This window comes from Spermophilus citellus (genome assembly GCF_964194105.1).
Source record: "Spermophilus citellus genome assembly, chromosome: 1".
NCBI lineage: Eukaryota > Metazoa > Chordata > Mammalia > Rodentia > Sciuridae > Spermophilus > Spermophilus citellus.
Genome location: NC_138182.1, coordinates 205485238 through 205506737, shown reverse-complemented (window position 1 = coordinate 205506737; position 21500 = coordinate 205485238). Strand labels below are relative to the sequence as shown.

General features: G+C 37.6%; 1 pseudogene across 1 annotated transcript; it reads right to left on the bottom strand.

Moving 5' to 3' along the window:
• Window positions 1-15906: 15906 nt before the first annotated feature.
• LOC308655671 (heat shock protein HSP 90-alpha-like) lies at window positions 15907-18655 on the bottom strand (annotated as a pseudogene). The gene is made up of 2 exons: window positions 16877-18655; window positions 15907-16289 (listed from the first exon to the last, which is right to left on the bottom strand). The product of its transcript is annotated as a heat shock protein HSP 90-alpha-like (transcript).
• Between the last annotated feature and the right edge of the window lie 2845 nt (window positions 18656-21500).

Below are 21500 nucleotides of genomic sequence, written 5' to 3'. Positions count from 1 at the left end.
GCTTTGAAAGCAAAATTCAAGGAGAATTTGTTCAGGGAGAGACAGTGGTCTCCCTAGTCATATAGAAACTGTGGATTATCTATCTATCTATCTATCTATCTATCTATCTATCTATCTATCTATCTATATACAGGGCAACACAGGATTTTCTTGATTCTTAGGTGGGAGGTCTATCTCCTTTTTCTTTCTTTGAAGTCTAGAGAAGGTTTGTTAGAATTACTTCCAATGGGAAGTAGAGAGTGAACAGATAAAGGTGAGGGGAAATGAAGTTCAGGTGAGAATGAGGGAGGACTGAATGCATAAAGTTCCAAAATGCACTGGGCAAAAAGGAAAATTGTACTTCGTGGCATTTTCTAATTAAAAATTAAAAGTATAGTTCAGGTTTACAATTATGCACTCCAAACACCTACTATTTTTAATGAGAGGAATTCCTAAAAGATGCTTTTCTACTGTAATGCACCATACTTCATAATTACTGAGTTTGTGGTACTGTCTGCTCATGTGTTGGTTTTAGATAAACGTAGACATACAATAGTGATTTTTTAGATAAGGTACTAATAGTTCTATTTATTTTTCTGCTATTTGAGAAATACCTAGTTTCTCTGGGGCAATCTTAGGATTGCATATGAATTAAACACAGATCATGTTTTATAAAATATACAATATGGAAGTGTCATCATTAAATGTTCTTTTCTGTGTCTGGTAGTAATATAACAGTAATTTGAATCCAGGCCTGCCACTTGCTAGATGTGTGATTTAGGCCAATTATTTTAAGCCCATATCCTTTTTTCTTCTGTTAGAAATGGGGGTGATGGCAATAATTTCTCATTAGTTACAAGTGTTGAATGAGTTACCTTTAACACAGGTGGGCCAGGTGTATATGTAAGGGTGATATACAATGTTGAATGTACAGTGTAAGAGATATTATTCTTTACTTTGCTATCATAAACTCTTCCTATACTGATATTTTTTCTCTGATTATGACCATTCATTATGGTGTAGGAAAGAGAGAATCAGATTTACAAACAGGAGACCTGAGTTTCAGCCTTGGTTCCTATACATATTTCACAACTTGCTTTAATGCTTGGGTTTATCTTTCTCTTCTTTTCTGAGGTGAGTGTGATTACAACTGTCTTTTGTACTCAAACAAAACAGGAATGCCCTATCTATAAAGGCATGACTTTAAAGAGAAAGAATAAAATACAAACATGTCATGAAGTCTGATTTTTATCGTTTATAATGGAAAAAATTCACACAAACATGTACACACACACACACACACACACACACACACACGCTATCTTTTCAAATTGTAGAGGTCATTTTTATCTTTGCCTATTCAGAAAGACCAGAGAGGGGTAACTTCAGATTTAATGCTTCCCAAGAAGACTCTTTTAAACGTGTTCAAGGAACTTGATTAGACTTACCTACTTGGTTCATATCATGTGGATCAGTTGATATCCTGAGAAGTTAATATCTAGAAAGGTTGGTATCAACTAATAAATATTCACCATTCCAGTGCAGGAAAAACTATTTGGTCTAGTGAATAAATTGAAAAGTCAGTGAGTAAGACATTTTTATTTGAGTATCTTTTCCTGAACTGAAAATCTATGTGCCCAGCTGACATTCTATAGGCTAACTTTTTATTTTTTAAATTTGTGCATTCTAATTATACATAATAGTGGAGTTATGGAATTCATTTGTATGTATCTGTGCATGTACACAATATGAGAATATAATTTGGTCAATTTTGTTCTCTAGTATTTCCCCTTTCCCTCCCCTCGCTTGGTTCCCTTCCTCTTAAGAGTCTATTGATCTCCTTTCTCTTTTCATAAGATCCCCTCGCGTTTCCCCTTTTTTTCTCTCTAACTCCACATATGAGAGAAAATATGTGATCCTTGACTTTCTGAGACTGTTTTATTTTGCTTAACATAATACTGTCAAGATTCATCCATTTTCCTGCAAAAGATACAATTTCATTCTTCCTTATGGCTGAATAAAATTCCGTTGTGTATTCATTTCACATTCTCTTTATGTATTCGCCCATTGAAAGGCACCTAGGCTGCTGATTCCATTGTTTGGCTACTGTGTATTGTGCTGCTATAAACATGGGTTTGCATGCATCATTATATGCTGGCTTTAATTCTCTAAGATAAATATTGAGGAGTGATATAGCTGGGTTGTAAATATTTTCCTTCCTAGTTTTCTTTTTTTCTCACATTTTTTGTTTTGTTTTGTTTTTAGTTGTAGATGGATACAGTACTTCATTTTACTTATTTTTTATGAGGTGCTGAGGATTGAACCCAGTGCCTCACATGTGTTAGAGAAGCACTCTACCACTAAGCTACAACCCTATCCCCTTTCATAATTTTTTTGAGGAAACTTACAGGCTCATATTTATCCTGTAGATTGTTGTTCATCCATTTTAATCACTAATCTTCAATTGGTCTTCAGGAAATATGTGGGAGTCAATCAGTAGAAACTTCACTTTTCTTCATTCTAATTGAAACCTCAGCCTGTGTTTATCAGTAGTGGACACACTATTCATCTCTGCAAATGAAATAAATGTATATTTCAAGTATTTTTTTCCTGCAACACCTGTACACATTTTTTTGTTTACATCACTTAAAACAATACCTATTTCTAGTTACAATTATTTTTTGATACACAATGTCTCACATGATTATTAAGAAGATGAAATTAAATATAATTAGAGAAAGTGTTGTTGATTTATATAACTAGAGGATTAGGCATTGGCAAGAGTGGACAAAATATAGAATGCTGGTCATCACTGAAAAATGAGTGATAAAGGTATATACACAAGAATTGGGGTCTAGGAAAATGAGATTCAGGAAGGTCAAGTGAAGCACGGAAATATAGTAATATGTGCAAAAGAATGTGCATCTTTGGAGACAGGCCTTTTTTCTACTTTCTTTTCTGCCACTTATTTTTGGTACAGTCTTGGGAAATTAACTTACCTTAGTAATCTCAGCTCTAAAATGGAGATACTTATTTCAGGGTTGTTGTAAAAATTAAATGAGATAATACAGAGTGCTAGTAACAAAGACACTCAATAAACACAGTGATTAGTAGCCAGTCTCTGAGTTGGCACCCAGTGACATCACCTCCTAGTGTTTACACTGTCATGTAGTCTCTTCCATCCATGTACCTGAGTTGGTCTATCTGACAAAAATTCCACGGAAGAATCACTTCAGATAGTAGGTGACAAAAAGATTGCAACTTCTGTTTGGAGTTTTTTTTCTTTCATATTATTTTCTACTGGAGAAGTCTTGTTACATGCAATCCCCCAGAGAGCTCTATATAGTGAAGCACTGAAGCTTCCCACCAATTTCTCTGCATTTGAGGTCACAAGAGGATCCCCCAGATCTCATCAAGCCTCAGATAACTACATCCTCAGCTGATATTTCAATGGCAACCTTGTTAGACACTGAGCTAGAACCACTGAGCTAAGCTTTTCTGAACCACTCAAACTATAAGATAAAAACTTCTTTAAGCTACTAAGCTATTGTTTATTTGTTATGAAGCAATCCAAAACTACTGCATGTACCTATCAGTTTGAAGATCAGAGAACAGGGTTAAAATCCAAGCTAAGATGGATCCAAGAGTAGTGAGTGAGAACTTTAAGTGGATCTAAAGATGAGAGAGACAGTTAAGCACTTGCATCCAAAGCCAGTTTATACTTTGTCATTGATTGGGGGGACTCTAAGCCAGGGTTCCAACTGGTTTTCTGTGAATCAGGGATAGAAATTTTGAGATGTTGATTTATCTCTGTCCTTTCAGTGATTTGGTGAGGTCTGGGGAGGCAGGATCCGAGGTCTTTTCCAGTCATAATCTGTGAATTTATAAATAATAGAATTAATGTACAGGTAAAAGACAATGGTGAAGTGAAATGATGTGAAAATGAAATTACATTTCCAAATATTAAATAATATTGAAATTGATACATAATTATTACACATAATCTTCAAGTTTTAAATAATTGCTCTGGTCATTTAGATTAAAAGTTTGGCTCCCAAGTCTTATATAGGAATATATTGTGTATGTAATAACTCTAGTTTCTGGAAAAGTGAGAGATTATGCCTCTAACTCGTAATTCAATGTTACACTAAATTCCATGTTCTATTTTGTGAGGATACATTTGTATCTTTCTTTATATCTATACTATACCTACATGTACACCTTCCTAGTTGCATATGCAACTGCCATGTTAAATGAAAATTAAGGTATTATTTATGAACATATTTAATTTACTTTAAAACAATAATATTAAAATGTATTTTTGACTAATAGTGTTAACTTTCATGTAAATAAAACAACTTACATGAAAACGAAAGACCCATATTTCTGAAAACATGAAAGAATCAATAAAGTTTTAGGAAAGCAATTAAGGGTTTTTTTAAATAAAAAGGAATACTTCAAATTAAAGAAGATAAATTTCTTCTCTCCTAGCAATATTATTGTTAAAAAAATGTCATGCTAAAAAACTTCCAGCAGAGGTCCTCAGTCCCATAGTTTATCAAGTGTATTATTGAAAATTCTCCCTAATGTGTAATAAACTTATTCTAGGAGCTCAGTTGCTTACTTCAAATAGCGTATCATAATGAATGGCCTACAGGTTTAAAATATTAATGGAAAATATGTTTAAATAAAAATACAATTAATATGTACAGCAGTGTAGGGAGTGTTGGAAATTATATAGATATAAAAGAAGGAGGAGTGAAAGCACAAGTTACATATTTTTAAAATGGTTTTCAGGAAAATCCAGCAGATTAAGGTGAAGGATGTTGACGATAAAACAAAACAATTATGTGTGAAACTCATTTCTGGTCTTTTAGCTTTGCTGTCTTCTCAATTTGAACTATTATTCTGGGATAAAAATAAAACAAAAGGGTTTGTATAGTATTTTCTGTAGCTAAAAATTCAGAAAACTGGAGTTGGGGTTGTGGCTCAGTGGTAGGACACTTGCCTATCATGTGTGAGGCACTGGGTGTGATTCTCAGAACCATGTATAAATAAATGAATAAAATAAAGGTCCATCAACAACTAAAAATATATATTTAAGAAAACTATAAAAACTACAAGAGTGTGTGTGTATTTATTAAAAATAAATTTTAAATAGAAAAAATCAGAAGCACAAGTAATTAGTTCAGGTTATTGTTATCTAAAATAGTTAAATAATACTTTTGAATCATCTGTCCCCCTTATTTCTGTGTGTGTGTGTGTGTGTGTGTGTTCACACTGAGATGTTGTAAATTATCTTGAAAAGAAGAACACAGTAGAATTACCACCAGAGAAACTTTGGCATTTCCCTTGATAGACTTACTAGTTTTCTGGTATTGTGTTAGGATTAGATAAAAAACATGTACAAGATCCCCCAAACAATATTTGATCAGAAAAAGATCAAATTCTGAGACAATGGCCAAGGCTCAGTGTCTTTTGGTCCCACCTTCCTAATATTGTAATGCCTGGAGAGGTGGTTGTTTTTGAAGGGGAGTCATCATGGAGGACAGGCCCCAGAAGTACAACTAGATGGCCAGAGATGGACAGACCTGCTAGGCAGAGTGAGTGGGTATTATCTCAGGGCCAAGAAGCAATATGCTGAGTGTTAGATATAGAGAAAGGACATGATTCTTGGGAGTGAAATTATGATAAATAATCTCAAAGTAAAAGAAAAGAGGAGGGCAGTTCTAGGCAACTAGCTTATTCTTTTTAATTCTTCTTGATGTGGTTTGCTTATAGGCTTTTTTTTTTTTTTTAACTTTTTATGACACTTTCTGCTCTTTTCTTTTTGTGGCCACTGGATGAGTTGATAATTGGAAATGCTAGAGGCTAAATAGGGGCAACCAACAATGGGGATATCTGAGATATTCTTGATTTTTTGCAAAAGTTGGTCTGTGGCACTCTAAGAAACTATGAAAAGTAAATAGATTTTAATATTTATTTTAAGTTTCTACAGAGAAAATGTGGGTGACACTTAGCTTAAATTCATGGTATATCCTCAAACAAGTCGTGTTTTACACTTGTTTATCTTACTCTCTTTCTTATCTTAATTAGCAAGAATGAAATGAGTGAGAAAGAACTATAGGGGTGGAGATGATAACCAAAGGAATACTGTTGTTATTTGTAATCCACTTTTTTTATTGTGGCTGCCCATTTTATTTCTAAACATCAGGCTTTCAGATATACTCAGTGCTACACAAAATGATTGAGTAGAGCTGGAGTTGTAGCTCAGTGGTGGAGCACTTGTCTGGCATTCGTGAGGCAGTAGGTTCAATCCTTAGCACCACATAAAAACAAATAAACTTTAAAATAAAAGTTAATTTATTTAAAAAATGATAAATGGTTTGAGTAATTAATTTTCATTTATGGAATGATATAATGTGCATAGATATGAGAAGTTCTTCAGAGCTAATTTTATAAGTTTTGGGTTTACATAAAGATGTTTGGGGAAAATATGACATTTTATTAATTCAAATGTTGCATGTATAAAAGGTAGCACAATATATTTTCAGTGCATTAAAATGTTTTTCAAATGTGTACAATTTATTCATCTGTGTGTTTTTTTTTTCTCATAAAACTCTTTGCCACTATTTATTGAGTCATTCCATTATATCCAATGTTTCTATAAATATCAGAACTCTTAATAGAATTATACTATGATAGTAAAAACTATCATGGAGTTAAATAATTAAATAACATTGCAAAAAGTTATAAAAAAGTTATAAACACATTTGTGTAATATATAAGATAGATCAAACAGTATGCCAAGCTACAATATAAAATCCTTAGACTAACATTTCATTAGATTCAGAAGTTCTGATGTGTTATTTTCCAGCTCTCCTCATATACATTCTTACATTCTCTCCTTATGGGAAGTTAATCTACAGACTTCATGGTTCACATTGGGGGACTAAACTCCAGTTCTTTGGCTGTTGTGCTTATCTGGTTTGGTGATTTTTTGTGGCCTGGTAAAATTAAGGAAGTGGATTTTACTGTCCTTTTTCAATCTTTAAACAACAATAAGTATTAAAATAGGGATTGAAAAATTTCCCTCTAAACATCTCAACTTGCTAAGAGCCACAGCCAAGTAATATGATGCATGGCACTTTTGGTTGTAAGGTGATGCCAGCTAGCCATTGAGATGATATGATTATGTTAAGATCTGCATTCATATGGATATTGGACTCCTGCTGTTCACCTGGGCCTGCTACAGGACTCCTGGGGAGTTCCCATTGGTTGGGGAAGTTCAGTAGGAGGGAATTCCGGGGGAGTAACTTGTGTTCCCGGTTCCGGGAGAACGCAACCACATGGGTGGACAGGTTTCTTCCCGGACGTGTACGGGGTATTGGCAGCATTTTCAAAAATAAAGTTTTGTTCCTGCTTGAGTGGCTCGTGATTCTGTGCCCAGCCAGACTGCGACATCATCTCAAATAATATAAATCAGATAACCAGTTACAGTTCAAGTTGAAACTTTTGTTTATCAAGAGTCTTGGATGCTCTTTCCTCTATACCTCTGATTCTAATCTGCAGTAGCCTCTATATTCCTTTCAGGGAAAAGAAAGCTATGAGGAGCTACCAGTAGCCCTAAGGGACTGGTGTGGGGAACACACAGAACATTGGCTGGGGTATGAAGTGAACTACTTATATTTCCTTACTTAAACATCGAAATGCTGCAGGACATACACAGAACTGAAAATAATGGAAATAATAAAATTAGTGTTAAGAGGAAAGTTTAGAAGATTATTTTCACTTAGTGCTTAAAAATGCACCCATGGAGCACAATTGTTTGTTTCCTTAGTATTTAAGAGGGATTTGTGCTCATTTACTCCTGTTCAGTTCCTAGGTGATAGTTACTCAGTCCCTCAACTTTTTTCATCTCATTAGTTTTCAGTGTTGTGCATAAAACATTTTAATTATGACCACTTCTGTTCTACAGAGGGATGCTGATATGCTCAGACTAAAGTTTATTTTATTTTATTTTTGACCAATTTGTGTTTATTACTCTTTAAAGCAGAATATTGACTTGGGCACTACATATTTCCATTCATAACCCTTACTGAGTTACTTTTTGAACAGTTTTGTAATACACCTAGAGAGCTTTAAGTTTTGTTCCTCTAAATACTTTTCTTTGGAAAACATGACCTGGAGAGTTTCTCCCAGCAAGTTGTTTCAGTTTAACATAATTGATTTTATTTTTTTTTAAATTTTTTTTTATTGTTGGTTGTTCAAAACATTACATAGTTCTTAATATATCATATTTCACAGTTTGATTCAAGTGGGTTATGAACTCCCATTTTTACCCCGTATACAGATTGCTGTATCACATCAGTTACACTTCCATTGATTTACATATTGCCTTTCTAGTGTCTGATGTATTCTGCTGTCTATCCTATTCTCTACTATCCACCCTCCCCTCCCCTCCCCTCCCCTTTTCTCTCTCTACCCCCTCTACTGTAAATCATTTCTTCCACTTGTATTATTCTTCTCTTACCCCTCCTTTCCTCTTATATGTAATTTTGTATAACCCTGAGGATCACCTTCCATTTCCATGCGATTTCCTTCTCACTCCCTTTCCCTCCCACCTCTCATCCCTGTTTAATGTTAATCTTCTTCTCAAGCTCTTCATCTCTACCCTGTCCTTGGTTACTCCCCTTATATCAAAGAAGTCATTTGGCATTTGATTTTTAAGGATTGGCTAGCTTCACTTAGCATAATATGCTCTAATGCCATCCATTTCCCTCCAAATTCTATGATTTTGTCATTTTTTAATGCAGAGTAATACTCCATTGTGTATAAATGCCACATTTTTTTTATCCATTCATCTATTGAAGGGCATCTAGGTTGGTTCCAGAATCTTGCTATCGTGAATTGTGCTGCTATGAACATCAATGTAGCAGTGTCCCTGTAGCATGCTCTTATTAGGTCTTTAGGAAATAGACCGAGAAGGAGAATAGCTGGGTCAAATGGTGGTTCCATTCCCAGCTTTCCAAGAAATCTCCATACTGCTTTCCAAATTGGCTGCACCAATTTGCAGTCCCACCAACAATGAACAAGTGTACCCTTTTCCCCACATCCTTGCCAGCACTTGTTGTTGTTTGTCTTCCTAATGGCTGCCAATCTTACTGGAGTGAGATGGTATCTTAGGGTGGTTTTGATTTGCATTTCTCTGACTGCTAGCGATGCTGAGCATTTTTTCATGTACTTATTGATTGATTGTATGTCCTCCTCTGAGAAGTGTCTGTTCAGGTCCTTGGCCCATTTGTTGATTGGGTTATTTGTTATCTTATTGTCTAATTTTTTGAGTTCTTTGTATACTCTGGATATTAGGGCTCTATCTGAAGTGTGAGGAGTAAAGATTTGTTCCCAGGATGTAGGCTCCCTGTTTACCTCTCTTATCGTTTCTTTTGCTGAGAAAAAACTTTTCAGTTTGAGTAAGTCCCATTTGTTGATTCTAGTTGTTAACTCTTGTGCTATGGGTGTCCTATTGAGGAATTTGGAGCCCGACCCCACAGTATGTAGATCATAGCCAACTTTTTCTTCTTTCAGACGCCGTGTCTCTGATTTAATATCAAGCTCCTTGATCCATTTTGAGTTAACTTTTGTGCATGGCGAGAGAAAGGGATTCGGTTTCATTTTGATGCAAATGGATTTCCAATTTTCCCAGCACCATTTGTTGAAGATGCTATCCTTCCTCCATTGCATGCTTTTAGCCCCTTTATTAAATATAAGATAGTTGTAGTTTTGTGGATTGGTTACTGTGTCCTCTATTCTGTACCATTGGTCCACCCACCTGTTTTGGTACCAGTACCATGCTGTTTTTGTTACTATTGCTCTGCAGTACAGTTTGAAGTCTGGTATAGCTATACCGCCTGATTCACACTTCCTGCTTAGCATTGTTTTTGCTATTCTGGGTCTTTTATTATTCCACATGAATTTCATGATTGTTTTATCTATTTCTACAAGAAATGCTGTTGGGATTTTGATTGGCATTGCATTGAACTTATAGAGAACTTTTGGTAATATCGCCATTTTGATGATGTTAGTTCTGCCTATCCATGAACAGGGTATATTTTTCCATCTTCTAAGGTCTTCTTCTATATCTCTCTTTAGGGTTCTGTAGTTTTCATTGTATAAGTCTTTCACCTCTTTTGTTAGGTTGATTCCCAAGTATTTTATTTTTTGGGGGGATATTGTGAATGGAGTGTCTTTCCTCATTTCCGTTTCAGAAGTTTTGTCGCTGATATACAGAAATGCCTTTGATTTATGCGTGTTGATTTTATATCCTACCACTTTGCTGAATTCATTTATTAGTTCTAGTAGTTTCTTTGTAGACCCTTTTGGGTCTTCTAGGTATAGAATCATGTCATCTGCAAATAGTGATAATTTAAGTTCTTCTTTTCCTATTTTTATGCCTTTAATTTCTTTCGTCTGTCTAATTGCTCTGGCTAGTATTTCAAGGACTAAATTAAATAGAAGTGATGAGAGAGGGCATCCCTGTCTTGTTCCGGATTTTAGAGGGAATGCCTTCAACTTTTGTCCATTCAGAATGATGCTAGCCTGAGGCTTAGCATAGATAGCTTTTACAGTGTTAAGGTAAGTTCCTGTTATCCCTAGTTTTTCTAATGTTTTGAACATAAAGGGATGCTGTACTTTGTCGAATGCTTTCTCTGCATCTATCGAGATGATCATATGGTTCTTATTTTTAAGTCTATTGATGTGGTGAATAACATTTATTGATTTCCATATATTGAACCATCCTTGCATCCCAGGGATGAATCCTACTTGATCATGGTGCATAATTTTTTTGATATGTTTTTGAATCCGATTTGCCAGAATTTTATTCAGGACTTTTGCATCTAGGCTCATTAGAGATATTGGTCTGTAGTTTTCTTTCTTTGAAGTGTCTTTGTCTGGTTTAGGCATCAGGGTGATATTGGCCTCGTAGAATGTATTTGGAAGTTCTCCCTCTTTTTCTATTTCCTGAAATAGCTTGAAAAGTATTGGTGTTAATTCCTTTTTAAAGGTTTTGTAAAACTCTGCTGTGTACCCATCCGGTCCTGGGCTTTTCTTAGTTGGTAGTCTTTTGATGGTTTCTTCTATTTCCTCAATTGATATTGGTCTGTTTAGGTTGTCTATATCCTCCTGACTCAATCTGGGCAGATGATATGACTTAAGAAATTTATCTATGCCTTCACTATCTTCTATTTTATTGGAGTATAAGGATTCAAAGTAATTTCTGATTATGTTCTGTATTTCTGAAGTGTCTGTTGTGATATTGCCTTTTTCATCCCGTATGCTAGTAATTTGGGTTCTCTCTCTTCTTCTCTTTGTTAGCATGGCTATGGGTCTGTCGATTTTATTTATTTTTTCAAAGAACCAACTTTTAGTTTTGTCAATTTTTTCAATTGTTTCTTTTGTTTCAATATCATTAATTTCAGCTCTGATTTTAATTATTTCTTGCCTTCTACTTCTTTTGCTGTTGTTTTGCTCTTCTTTTTCTAGGATTTTGAGATGAAGTATGAGATCATTTATTTGTTGTTTTTTTTCTTTTTTTAAGGAATGAACTCCAAGCAATGAATTTTCCTCTTAGAACTGCTTTCAATGTGTCCCATAGATTCCGATATGTTGTGTCTGTGTTTTCATTTAACTCTAAGAAGTTTTTAATTTCCTCCTTGATGTCTTCTAAAACCCATTGATCATTCAGTAACCTATTGTTTATTCTCCAAGTGATGCATGATTTTTCCTTCCTTCTTTTATCGTTGATTTTCAGTTTCATTCCATTATGATCAGATAAGATGCATGGTATTATCTCTACTCCTTTATATTGTCTAAGAGTTGCCCTGTGACATAATAGATGATCTATTTTTGAGAAGGATCCATGTGCTGCTGAGAAAAAAAGTATAACTACTTGATGTTGGGTGGTATATTCTATATATTTCAATTACGTCTAGGTTGTTAATTGTGTTATTGAGTTCTATAATTTCCTTATTTAACTTTTGTTTGGAAGATCTGTCCAGTGGTGAGAGAGGTGTGTTGAAGTCTCCCATGATTATTGTATGGTGGTCTATTAGACTCTTGAACTTGAGAAGAGTTTGCTTGATGAACATAGCTGCACCATTGTTTGGGGCATATATATTTATGATTGTTATGTCTTGTTGGTGTATGGTTCCCTTGAGCAGTATGCAGTGTCCCTCTTTATCCCTTTTGATTAACTTTGGCTTGAAATCTATTTTATTAGATATGAGTATGGACACTCCTGCTTGTTTCCGCAGTCCATATGAGTGGTATGATTTTTCCCAACCTTTCACCTTCAGTCTATGTATATCTTTTCCTATCAAATGCGTCTCCTGTAGGCAGCATATTGTTGGGTCTTGTTTTGTGATCCATTCAACTAGCCTGTGTCTCTTAATTGGTGAGTTTAAGCCATTAACATTTAGGGTTATTATTGAGATATGGTTTGTTCTTCCAGCCATATTTGTTTATTAATGTTACTAAACCTGATTTGTTTTCCTCTTTGATTACTTTCCCCCCTTTACTGTCCTACCTCCCACTGTTGGTTTTCAATGTTATTTTCCATTTCCTCTTCCTGTAATGTTTTGCCAAGGATTTTTTGAAGAGATGGTTTTCTAGCTGCAAATTCTTTTAACTTTTGTTTATCGTGGAAGGTTTTAATTTCATCTTCCATCCTGAAGCTTAATTTCGCCGGATACACTATTCTTGGTTGGAACCCATTTTCTTTCAGTGTTTGAAATATGTTATTCCAGGATCTTCTAGCTTTCAGAGTCTGTTTTGAGAGATCAGCTGTTATCCTGATTGGTTTACCCCTAAATGTAATCTGCTTCCTTTCTCTTGTAGCTTTTAAAATTCTCTCCTTATTCTGTATGTTGGACATCTTCATTATAATGTGTCTAGGTGTGGATCTCTTATGATTATGCACATTCGGCGTCCTGTAGGCTTCTAGGATTTGGGATTCTGTCTTATTCTTCAAGTCTGGGAAGTTTTCTTGTATTATTTCATTGAATAGATTGTTATTCCTTTGGTTTGGAGCTCTGTGCCTTCCTGTATCCCAGTGACTCTTAAGTTTGGTCTTTAATGTTATCCCATATTTCTTGGATGTTCTGCTCATGGTTTCTTAGTAGACTTGCTGAGCTGTCTATGTTCTTTTCAAGTTGAAATACTTTGTCTTCATTGTCTGACGTTCTATCTTCTAAGTGATCTACTCTGCTGGTAGTATTCTCAATTGAGTTTTTAAGTTGGTTTATTGCTTCCTGCATTTCTAGGATTTCTATTTGTTTGTTTTTTATTACCTCTATCTCCCTGTGAAATTGATCTTTTACTTCCTGGATTTGTTTATGTAGTTCCTTGTCAAAGTGATCTTTCATTGTCTGATTTTGCTGTCTCATGTCTTCCTTGAGACTCCAGATCATATGAAGCATGTATATCCTGAACTCTTTATCTGACATTCCATCTGTTGCAGCTATTACCTCTTCTAGAGTTGAGTTGACCTGCATTGCTTGTGGTCCTTTCTTTCCTTGTCTTTTCATACTGCTCGCGTTTCTTTCTGCTCTGTGAAACTGTTGTGTTTTTGAAATTTTCCCCCTATTTATTTATATTGCTCTTGTATAGTTGGGAAATCTCCCTTGCAGGGCGGGTAGTGGCTGTGCTCCTCCTCTAATTAGGGTGATCTGTCTACCACGCTGGTCGGTCGCAGGTCTGCCCACCCTGCGGGCGCGGGTGGTGGCTCTGCTCTCCCCCACTCCAATTGTGGTGACGTAGCTACCACGCCCTCGGGTCGTTGGTCCTGATCCGGATGTGGGCGGCGGCTCTGCTTGGCCCCTACTCCATTTGGTGTGACGTGTCTACCACGCTGGCAGGCCTCTAGCCCTGTTCCGCTGGTGGGTCGCAGGTCTGCCTACCTTGCAGGCTCGGACGGCAGTTCTGCTCAGCCCCCACTCCCAATGGGGGTACCTGACTGCCTCTCCAACTGGTCGCTGGGCCTTTTCCGGACACGGGTGGCAGCTCTGCTCCACCCCCACTCCAACCAGTGTGATGTGACTGCTTCGGTGCTATGTGTCCACCACATTGGCAGGCTACCGGGCTTGTCCTGCCAGTGGGTCGCAGGTCTGCCTACCTTGCAGGCTCAGACGGCGGCTCTGCACAGCCCCTACTCCAAATGGGGTGACTTAGCTATTGTGCCGTCAGGTCACTGGTCCTGTTCTAGGCGTGGGCGGCTACTCTCTTCGGCCCCAGCTGCAGTTGGGGTGTCATGATACCACGCCGGCAGGTCACTTGGCCTGCTCTGGGCGCAGGTGGCAGCTCCACTCTGCCCCCCTGGCCCCTACAGCACCCAGCAGGACCGGGACCGAGAAGCAGTCACCGCAGGTTCCCCAGCCCTGGGCCAAAGCAGCTTCGGGAGCCAGAACCCGGCCTCTCCGATCCCGGTGCATGCTCCGCTAGGAGCAGGCTCCAAGGAGCGACCCCCGCGGGTTCCCCAGCCCCAGGCCAAAGCAGCTCTGGGAGCCAGAGCCCGGCCGCTCCAAGCTCTCCGAGCTCGATGCACGCTCCGCTGGGAGCAGGCTCAAAGACGCAGTCCCCGCGGGCTCCCCAGCCCCGGGCCAAAACTGTTCCGGGAGTCAGAACCCAGCCGCCCCAAGCTCAGCGCACGCTCCACTTGGAGCTGGTCTCAACACGCAGTCTCCGCAGGTTCCCCAGCCCTGGGCCAAAGCAGCCCCGGGAACCAGAATCCGGCTGCTCAGAGCTCGGCGCACGCCTTGCCAGGAGCGAGCCCCAAGGAGTATTCTCCACAGGTTCTCCAGCCCCGAGCCTGAGCGATCTGTCTGCGAGGTGCAGGCAAATACCAGCCTGAAGTCACCTGTTCCGTAGCTGAATGAGCTGAGATCAGTAGAAAACAGGGATGATTACATCAGCTCTCCAAGATGGCGGCTGCTGTCCTCCTCCGTGGTCCGACCGGTGTCGAGAACCGAACTGGACCGCTTCTCTCCTCTGTCTCAAAGCCGGAACTTAGCACTAAGCACTGCCATTGCACCACTGGCAGGAGCCCCCAGAATCCGCATTGCTGCACCCCCGCTCCGGCACCTCGCCGCTTCCCAGCGTGCGCCGCAGACTCCAGCTGCGGGGCGGTCCACTGATCAGGCAATGCGACCCTCAGTGCAGAGAAATCGCCCGCGACCGAGCCCCCGCAGCCGAACCTCGCGCGATGGAAATCCATCCACTAGATTCTGGAGCACCTCAATTTCACTGGAAATTCCCAACAAGATGGCCTTCAGCTGTTTCACCTCGTCTTTCTCCCGCACAGTGACGCGGCGCACTGGGGTGATGCACTCCCTTCGCCGCCATCTTCCTCCTCTCCAACATAATTGATTTTAGAGGACTAGTATATACACAATAGATAACTATGAGGGATAAAAAGTTTAAAAAGTGGATGAAACTCATCCTAACATGATGAAACTCCAGTCAATTTAACAATTTTTTTTTTCTTTTAAAGATCAAGGTCTATCTTGGAACACTTCAAGGACAAAAGATTTGGTCTGTTCTACTAAGGGATGCAAAACAAAACTTGGTAGCAAACACTTCAGACCACAAAGTTAATGATAGATTATATGTCTTAGAACAAACATCTCAACCTGTTAAAATAAGCCAATGTGAAGTAGAAAAAAAGCATCACTAATTCTGATATAGTGCCTAAAGTATTACAGTATCACTTAAAAGTACAAAGAAATCTTATCTCCCCCTTAAGTAGTTATTGTCCTGCCATACAGACTATTTAATAAGTGCTATCAAAAACAAAGAACAAAACAATCCTTGAAAACATATCAGGAATGAAGCTGAAGTAGGGAACACATGTATAAGTGGTTCTTCAGAGGCTTAGTCTACTTCTTCCATGCACGACCTGTCCTCGTCTCCTTCCAGGAGCTGCATCTCACCAGCCATGAGAGCATCCTCATCCATACTTGGACCAAGTTTGATCATCCTGTAGATCCTGTTAGCATGGGTCTGGAGATCTTCCAAACTGAAGCCAGAAGACAGGAGTGCAGTTTCATAGAGTAAGATGACCAGATCTTTCACAGACCTACCATGCTTGTTGGCCTTTTGCCTTGAGGTCTCAATAATGGAGTGGTTGGGTTTATTTATTTCCAGGTGTTTCTTGGCTGTGATGTAGCCCATTGTTGAACTGTCTCTCAGAGCTTGAGCTTTCATGAGTCTTTCCATGTTTGCTGTCCAGTCAAGCAGAGAACAGTGTGGCCAAACTAGCAGGCTCTGGTTAGGGGTGATGGGAGATTAAAAAAACACTCATGTAGGCAGATTTTGAAGATAATAGCTGGGATTGGGTGGAGCACTGCTCTCTGATGGAGAAGTAGGTCTAAAAAATTACGCCAGCAATCTTTATTATTTGTATCTCATTTATCAGGTTAAAGACTGTGCAAGCATTATTCTTTATATTCATGAAAGTTACAGAGTTAGTAACATTATGCAGTTACATACTACAGTTGCAATTGTGCAATGTCAGAAGCTTTGTGTAGCTCTTAAGAAAGTCCACTGTTTAAAGTTACTGTTATGGGAACACGCCCAGGAGCAGCAGAGCTGATGAAACACTGTGGTTGTTGAGCAAGAGAGTTTCTTTATTCCCAGAAGCTGTGTGCATAATATCAAGGTCTAGGCTGAAAAGACTCTAGCACAGAGCCTCTTTATGGAGGGCATTACCATAGCAACTAGGCATCCCGCACCTTTGCACAGAAACTTGGTGCTGTGGCACCAAGCATGCCACAGCTATGAAGCCATCAGGGATCCTAATTTCAGGCACTGCTCTCCCATTCACTGTCACTGTTCTCCACACAGCCATATGTGCTTGTGATGATACAGCATGGGGAGGCCACCAATTGATTTGACACAACCACTTTTTCAATCTTTTTCTCCAAGATGTCCTTCATGATCTTGCACAGGTTTTCAAACTTTGTCTTTTTCTCTTCCTGTTTCTTTTCTTCTTCATCCTCTGGAAGTTTCAAGCCCTCTTTGGTGACAGACACTGAAGTCTTCCCCTCAAATTTCTTTAGATGTAGGACACAGTATTCATAGATGGGCTCAATCATGTAGGCCACTTTCAAATCACTATTCCACTGATGCTCCACAAAGGCAAAGTTAGCTATCTGATCTTTGGTCTCACCTGTGATATAGTAGATGTGTTTCTGGTTTTCCTTCATTCTGGTGCAACAGTCCTTGAGAAGAACCATTTTATCCCCAGAAGCAGACATTTAGTATCCTAACAGCTCTGAAAGCTTTCAATTTTGAGAGTCTTCATATATTCTAAGCTTTACATTTTTAGAAAATTGCTTATAGGATTTTTTGTAGTACTCTTTATCTTCTGCCAGTTCAGTGAACAGTTCTAAGCATTTTTTGACCAAAGTCTTTCTGATGACTTTCAAAATTTTGCTATGTTGCAACATTTCATGGGAAAAATTTAGAGGAAGATCCTCGAAGGCCACCACTTCTCTAATGAAGTTCAGATATTCAGGGATTAACTCCTCAGAGTTATCCATGATGAAAACTCTGTATATATACAACTTAATGCTGTTCTTTTTCTTCCTGTTTTCAAAGAGATCAAAAGGAGCATGTCTTGGGACAAAAAGAAGAGCTCTGAGTTCTAACTGTCCTTTGACAGAAAAATGTTTCACTGCTAAGTGATCTTCCCAATTGTTGGTCAAGCCCTTATAGAACTCTCCATATTCTTTGTTAGTGATATTGTCAGAATTTCTGGTCCAAATGGGCTTTGTTTTGTTGAGTTCTTTGTGACTGATGTACTTCTCCTTCATCATCTTCTTCTCCTTCTCCTTCTTTTTCCCACCATCTTTCTTTTCTTCATCATCAGAACATCTTCAATTTCAGTTTGTCTCCTTTTTTCTTTTTCCTTCTCTTTATCTTCATTTTCTTTAGCATCCTTATCACTGACTTCATTATCAGGTTCCTTCTCCACTGAGTAATGGAATAGCTAATAAACTGGGAATTTGTTTTTTCATAATCTTCTTTATTCTTCTTTCCATCAAGTACTCAGTTGGGTCTTTCAGATGTAGGATAACCTTTGTCCCATGACCCATTGGTTCCCCTGTGTCAGTCCTGACAGGAAAGGAGACCCCTGCAGAGGATTCTGAGGCATACTTCTCATCATCGTTGTTTGGGGATTATAGCCACTTTCTTGGCAACCAAATACGCAGAATAAAAACCAACACCAAACTGGAGATGTCTGCGCCAGCCTGCAAAACCTCCATGAATGCTTTGGTCCCAGACTTGGCATAGTACAAAGCTTACTGATCAATTTGGCCTTGGTCATTCCAATTCCAGCATCCATAATCCTGAGGGTTCAGTCTTGTTTGTTTGGAATGAGACTGATGTGAAGCTCCTTCCTGGAGTCTAGCTTACTGGGATAGGCCAAGCTTTCATATCTGATTTTGTCCAGGTCGTAGGACGAATTGGAAATCAGCTTCCACAGGAAGAGCTCTTTGTTCAAGTAGAAAATGTTGATGATCAATGACAGCAGCTGGGCAATCTCTCCCTGGAAGGTGAAGGTCTCCACCTCCTCCTCCTCCATGGGCTGGTTGTGGGTCTGGGTCTCCTTGGGCATCTCGGTTGGGCAACCACACAGGCTCCATGGCCTAGCAGTACCAGGACTCTGAAGCAACTCTCAGGCCAGGTTTTGAAGAAGTAGAGTTGAAGCTAATAATTTCTTTACCAAGACCACTACCCTGACAAAGAGATGGATTGATTCCTATGTTCCCACATTAGGGTTAGAACCTGGCATCCCGAAGAGAATGTAATTGGGAAAACTTGACATTCTGATTATAGTAACAAGTGAACTAAATTTCAAAATAAAGTTTGCATTTTAAATGTTCTTATAAATACTTTAGTGCTGGTTTAACTATATTATGTGAGCATTAAGCAATATTTTGAAACTAAACCAAACCACAAAAAAAATCACATGATAATATGAAGAACTTTTCCACTGAAATAAGACAAATATCTTTTGCCAGTCTCTAGTCCTGATTATTGTAATCATTATTCTTTTATTATAAATTCCTGGTATCCTCTCAGTATCAAAACACAGATATGTCAGTAAAGAGACTATATTGATAAACATAAATGCCCTGATCCCCAAGTTATTTTCTCCTTCTGGTATGTATTATTTCTATTTTGTAACAAAATTGGTATTCTAATATCTTTCCAATGCCATAATAACTTTGCCAGAGTGGAAAACAGGTTAAAAAAGAAGACATTTGTTAAACAAGCAAAACCTTGTTTATAGATGTGGTGTTGAAAATGAGCTAGCTGGTAGGTAATCTTTATACCTTACCTATTGTTTTCATCCAGAATATATACTTGTTTCTAATATGTGGCAAATAATAGCATGTAAACTAAATCTCTTTTCTTTTTTCAGCTTTTTTTTTTATATGAGTGAGGGGAACCTGGGAGGCATGATCTACTTATCATCTGACCCTTCTGGGTGGGATATAAGGTAGGTAAACAGTGACGGAGGATAGGAAACTCCAGAAAAGAAAGGTGCTTGTGTCATAAAAGATGGGAAGTTTAGCCATTACCAGTGTATCTATTTGCCTTTCTCCATAGTTTGAATTCATCTAAATTTTATGAGAAATTATCCAAGACAGAGTATCGTTGAGTTTGTTTTTTAAATTGATCATTTTTTAATGCTAGTGTTTCAAAAATAGAGTTGACAAGAAGCTGGTGGAAAAGGACATATTTGTTTATAAGCTTTTTCATTAAACTTTCCTATTCTTTGCAGTTTAGAAAATGTGAGGAAACTATTTACCCCCACACTTAATATTTTCCTGTCATTTAAATGCTCTCACTATTAATATACAAAAACTTTATATTTAGAATTTTATTAATTATAATTTTACACTAATTGAATAAGTGCTTAAAAAATTTACCTTTCCATTTTCAGTGAAAAAAAGTTTGCCAAGAAATTAATTAAGTGAATTTTTAATGGCATGTCTACCTAATTAGGTAAATGAATTGTTTTCACTCAGCTTAGGAACACTCTAAACATAATATACTGTAATTGCTATTTATAAATACATAAATTAGATTTCAGTACTTCAGTAATTTAATTAAAATCATTTCTGTATATTCATTAAGGCAAGGTTTTAATGTTGGATTGCTTAGTCAATATATATAAGAGGTATACTTAAAATTATTATATTTAAATTAGATATAATTTTGGAATTTAAAAAACATTTTTGGTCATAGATGGACACAATACCTTTACTTATTTATTTTTATGTGGTACAGAAGATCGAAATCAGAACCTCACATATGCGAGACAAGTGCTCTTTCCACTGAACTACAACCACAGCTCAGGAATTTTTATTAGATAAGACATTTCCTATTACAATTAATAAAGTTTTACATTATCAGTTTTTGAGAGGGGAGCAAAAGATGAGAAAGATTTTGAAATAGTTAAGAGATCAATTTATTCTTTTATAAACTCCTCATAGATAGAAAGATTACTTTAGAAGCTACTGCTATGTGTTGATGTAAAATCTTTGCAAAAGTTGAAACACTATCTCCACCCTCTAGAAAAAAGATTTAAATATCCCCCATCCCCTGAGAAAAAGTCTTAAACTTTTTCTTAAAGACTGCACTAGCGATCCTGTAAGCATTCCAAAGTAACTTCTGGGAGTTTGGTCACTTGGATTATTTTAAATGGAAAACATAGTATATATAAACATAGTATCAACCTCGAGAATACAAAAACAGTATAATAGTAGAAAATAATATTAATTAATTTTAGGACTTTAGCTGAGTTATTTGACACCTCAAATCTCAGTTTTCTAATCTATAATATGAAGAATTTAGGCTGAACAATGTGGAGGGTTACTTGTAGTTCTAAAATGACCTATAACTATAATATTACTATCATAAAACCTCAAAAACTTCCAGTATCATGTAATCTTGAAGAGTCTATTTATTGAAAACAGCACGACTTTTGAGATATGAGTTTATTCCTAAGGTTAGCTTATTGGATCAAAACATTTCATTCTCAGGAAACTACTGAGCTTGCGTGATTGTTACCATTCCAGGAAAAGCTACTTTATTCCCTGGCAGAGGAAATGAAATGTTATCTGGAAGTTTCATTCTGTAGGCATGCACATTTTAGGGAGACTTGAGGAAACCAAAGAGGCTTTTTACTATTGGTCACAATTGGTATTGATGATACCAAAAGATGTAATCAGTTATTTGAAGTGAGATGTGCAATACTTTCCTTCCTGGGCACAACTTAAAAAACCTTGCTTGGAAGAGAAGTTTATTTTTCATACAGGAGCTGGTGATCCTTGGAAATGAAATTAGGTCCTTGTTGTCATGGCAACACAGGATTCCACACTCCTGTTTTTCACAATGCATGCTTCTCCAAGTCAGGATATTTATAATTGTATTGTTTCTTGGTGGTCATG